At 38.0% G+C, this 5,214-nt stretch overlaps 1 protein-coding gene across 1 annotated transcript in view; it reads right to left on the reverse strand.

The window, feature by feature from the left end:
• The window catches only part of ttbk2a (tau tubulin kinase 2a), an 18,994-nt gene extending 17,897 nt beyond the window's left edge, over positions 1-1,097 (reverse strand). The window contains exon 1 of the mRNA XM_008277290.1: positions 1,026-1,097. The gene's annotated coding sequence lies outside the window, so the exon portion shown is untranslated. The remainder of the gene's footprint in view (positions 1-1,025) is intronic.
• Positions 1,098-5,214: the final 4,117 nt, after the last annotated feature.

Genomic DNA, 5,214 nt, shown 5'->3' on the forward strand with positions numbered 1-5,214 from the left:
GCTCTCAGGTCAGAAGTTTGGATAGGTAGACGCCATCTAGTACCTTTTATTAACCCACAAAAACAACCCATGTGTGCCAAAAGAACAGGAAAGATGCTGGGTCACAGCCGTCCACTCAGCCCTGCATACATATATATAGATATAGACATATATATATATATATATATATATACAGATATCTATACACACAGAGCATCCTAAAATGTCAACGAGTGAGGATTTTCTCCTTCACAATAAATCCTGAGGATGACTTCATGGTAATTATTCCCAGGAAAGCACATGAGCCGTGACCCTGAAAGCCTGCTGTGCATGCATGAACACATGGCCGCGGTGAAAAACTTCAATGTTCTGTCCTGTGTGAGCTGGTTTAGTGGCAGGACGGAGCAGACTTCTGAAATCTGTGAGGAAGCTGGAGAGGAGCCAGCATGGAGAGGCCCTGCACAACATGGACTTCAGCTTAACAACCTCTCCCTCCTCCTCATTAGATTTAAATGCTTCCATTCTTATCATGTCTTGTTGTTATTGCACAGCCTTGCATCTCCACTGCATGAGCAAACAAAATCTGTTGAATCTTGAGGAGGGCAGTGCAGGATGTGAGGCCTGGAGGTGTTTACTGGTATGTGCAGAGGATGCATTCACCTACAGAGCCACGTTTGGTGTGTTTAAAGTCACAACAATGTAAACTAGTGGGATGTGACACATAGCCAGCTGCAAGCAAATCTCCTAATAATGTCTATTCTGAACCAGTCCTCCCCTGCATCGCACCGACCGGCTTTGCTGTGGAGAGCTGTTGCATAGCGAGTTGGTTGCCACAGCAGATTTACTCAGGCGCGTCCACGCACATTGGCCGTCCACAGGCCACGCAAAAAAGCTCATCCTGGTAAGCAGCTCTGACAGGATAACAAGCACGCAGCTGCAGGCGGCAACCAGGGCCGGTTTACAGCGGTGGTTAAAGGGGCTAAACACGGCACCGCTAACGGCCCCGACCCTCCCCTTCCCTCCACCTCCGGATTCTGGATCCTTACCTCTGGTCTGTGCTTGCCGATCCTCGATCCAGAGAAGAGCCGGGTGTGGTTAGAAAAAAAAAAATCCTCTACGGCGGGGACGACACGGAGCGGAATCCCATAGCGGGGCGTCGGGAGGCGGCGGCGGCGTAGGAGGAGGAGGAGGAGGAGGAGCGGCAGGAGGCGACTGGAAGCGACGGAGCGGAGGGTGAATATGTCCGAGCGATGATCGTCCCTTTTCTCCTTCTGCCTGTCACCTCAGCATCTCTGTCGCTCGCTGCGGATCCGTGACGTGACGCCTCTGTGGTGATGATGATCATCGGCAGCCTCGACTGCCTTGCGCGCGCGGCCCCGATCCGATAGCCCCTCGCAACAGCTCGGGAGCGCGCTCGTCCATGAAACGGCGATTCCTACGCAGGCGCAGTAGACGCAACGCCAAATCCGTGTGTGTGTTTTTTAACAGCTGTCACATTCACACGGTCACATTATGATAGACGGTGTCATGTTTACATCGTTTGAGTTTAGATTTAAAATTAAAAAATAAAAATAAAAATCGTCCTTTCTTTTGTGTTTGAGGATATACATCTGTTTTTGCCAAGACCACGAGGAGTCTATAGTGAAAAATGGACCAATAACACAGTATAAAACGCTTAGTTTATGAGTTAAAATGTGACTACTTCCATAGGATTGCACAAATATGATGAAAAAATCTTTAAATTAAAAGTGGTAAGGCCCTGTTATTTATATTGCACATGTAAGCCCTATTCAATAATGAATTAAGATTGGCTTTAGAAAATAATCCAACAAGTTAAATATTAAGGATAAGACTCTACAGTGGTATTTATAGTGCAAATTTACCAAAGTAATTTAAATATTAAGGTTAAAACACTGCCTAACCCTTATCAATATTAAGGCCAAGATCCTACAGTATTATCAATTATGGAGATCAACCTGAATAATTTAGAACTGAAGTTACAACCCGACAACACCACAGATATATACATCCCAGTGTGTGTGTGTATGTATATGTGTGTCTCGTGTTGGTGTGTGTGTATTTTTCTTGATATATATATATATATATATCTGGTTTTAACTGTGTGTGTGTATATGTATATATATCCATATCTATATCTATATCTATATATATATACACGCATATGTACACACACACACACACACACACATACATATATACATGAATATATGCATACATATATATATACAGTTAAAACCAGAGGTTTACATACACTGTATAACATTCTGGTGTTTAGCAAATAGAAAAAAAAAAATGGTTTTCCTCACTGACCTAAAACAGGAAAAGTTTAGTCTGATTTAATGTCAAATAGTGTCTTTTTATACAGTGTATGTAAACTTCTGGTTTCAACTGTATATTCATCCTAGTAGCATGGAGGAGCAGAAGCTGAGGTCGATGTGGTGGGAATCCCAGATGAGACTAACATTACATCAGGAGAAGAGAGCATGATTAGATCAGAAAGTACCAGAGGCTGAAGGAACAACTGGAACAGATGTGGAAGGTGAAAGCCAAGGCGGCTCCAGTGTTATTGGGAGCATTAGGGTCAGTGACCCACAAATAGGAGGGCCTCCAACAGATTCCAAATACAACATCTGAGGTCTCTCTTTATCCGGAAGACTGCAGTCCTAGGAACAGCTAAGATAGGACGCAGAACCCTCAAACTCCCAGGACCACCCAAGCTTTAGGAAGGCACACTGCACCCCTGTCAAGTAGGTGTGAGGAGGAGATTTTTTTTATTATCACTTTTACGGTTATTGTATTGGACGTTATTAGAAGATCAGTAAAGATTAAATATTAATGACTTCTTAATTCCTTAAATAAATAATGGAAGTCTTCAGAACTGGTCGGCAGTCCATAAAGTATCTATTGCACTTTAATTTTAACATATAAGAATACGTTATTAATACATAAATAAACCAGTGTGTCATGTGGTCTCTCAAGTTCTCAAGTTCACAACTCAGCTTTGTTGTCATCTCAACTCTACACACAAGGTGCACCGTGGGATGAAACGGCATTTCTTCCAAGATCAATACAAGACAGGAACTATGACGAGGCAGAATACAAATGTCATTAAGGCCAAACATATATCATAAAAGAGCTAGACATAACTGCATGTAAGTAAAGTGAGTGAGCAAAGTGGTTTAGGGCTATATGAATTATTAATAAGGCTAAAACTGTTGTTCGGTGCTCCCTGTTATATATAGGAGCTCAAAACAAATCTGAAAAGGTCTTAGCTAATACATGCTGTGAAAACTGGAAGATTACTGACTTGTTAATGTATTTTGAGGTAGTTTACTCTAAAGCAATGCATCACAGTTTACATAACGATCAAAGATTTTTGTGTGAAATCATAAATTGCAAAGAATCAGTAACTCTAATAGTGCAACAAATGCAGCAGAGCAAAAAGGACAATGTTTGCATCTAATATGCAATGAAGAAAGGTAAAATGTAAAAAAAGTAAAATGCTCAAACACAAGCTACACAAAGCTTGAAGTACTTGAGTACTGAGAGAACAATGTCATCTCAAAGTTGGATAAATTCAATATTGTCCTGTGCATTTTAACAGTTGCGGAAGAAATATGGAGATATTTTATCAATACCTCACTATAAAAATGCTGTACAAGTACAAGTTCTTTACTCATATTTTAACTTGAGTTCAAAATTATTAGCTGGAAAATGTATTTAATGTATCAAAGGAAAGTGCAATAGTGTGGTCATAACTTTTATATAAAAACTTGGTTTTCAGAGCAGCTCTCAAATATATGAAGTTGAGTAAAAAGTAAAATATTTCTCATAAAAATATAGTGGCCTAACAGTACAAGTAAGTGTAGAAGTATAAGTGATTAAAATGAAGAAATACTAGTTGATGGAGTGCATAAGAAAAAAAAGTGAAAATTTCATTTTAGCGCAGTAGTTGAATATTTAAAGTTCACCAATCAAAGGAACTATTGTAAATACTACATGTACAAATTATCCACAAGAGTAATAATGTAAGGTAATGTAAGTTATTATATTATTTGGCTGAATAATGTTGACAAGCACAAAGCTAATAAAGCGCGTCTCATATAACGACATAAATGCAAGCTGTCGAAGAATATTGTTGAATAGCTCCATCTGCAGAGAAACTGTTAGATTACATCGCAGCTATTCTATTTTAATCTGTGCAAACTCTGTCCAGCACATTATTCTACTGTACACAACAACATGTTTGTAATATAACAGTGAATTACTGTGGACTGATATTTTATGGTGTATATTCAGTACATATTGCACTAAATGTAATTTCCATGGATCCACATGCTGTATCTGGGAACAGAGACTTAACAATTTCCTGTCTTCCACTGTTGTTATTACATTTGGGACACTAATGCACTGAAGGGTAACTGAATTGTAGTTTTGACTTCTGAGTCTATTTAAATCATTGTGGTTTTGTTGTTGTTGTTGTTGTTGTTGTTGTTGTTTTACTTTTAAAATATTGTTAATATGTCACATTGTCTTCTGTATCTTTTGTATGTTGTCTCAATAGATTTCACATTGAATTATCCTATTGTCTTACATTTTATTCAAAAGGTCCTCGTAAAGTGAAATTTTAAAGAAAATCTCAATACATACATGTTTTCAGTGGCATTTGGTTGCTCTTAGTGTTCTAAATATTTCAGTATTTCATATCTATTTTAGTTCAGAAATTGATCTTAGAAGCTGTTGTCCTGTTTGTTGTGTTGTTTCCTGTCTTGCAACATGTGAAGCACGGTAAAGTCTTGATTAAAAATGTTTTCAAATGTTCTATATAAATATACTTGGTTTGATTTGTTATTGATTTATTGTTTTATTTTGATTTGCCTTATTGCCTTACATTTCACAAACTCTGTCCTGCACATTACTGGACTTTGAGTGGAACACCAAATGAGCTAACGATTCTAACTGGTACATAACAATTTATGATATATTAGAGTATAAAACTTCTTATTTAAACAAAACAAACAAACAAAAAAAACACAGAAATCCACGGAGCAAATGCGGCCGTGTAAAGACTTAAATATATTTTATTGTATCTGTACAAAAAGGAGCACGATTTATGTTGTATAATGTTTGTATAAATGTGAAATTTACTCTAAATTCTAAAAATTCTATAATTAAACTATAACTATTTATTTTATATTGTACTATATAAAAACT

This window comes from Stegastes partitus, unplaced genomic scaffold (genome assembly GCF_000690725.1).
Source record: "Stegastes partitus isolate 25-593 unplaced genomic scaffold, Stegastes_partitus-1.0.2 Scaffold94, whole genome shotgun sequence".
Classification (NCBI taxonomy): domain Eukaryota; kingdom Metazoa; phylum Chordata; class Actinopteri; family Pomacentridae; genus Stegastes; species Stegastes partitus.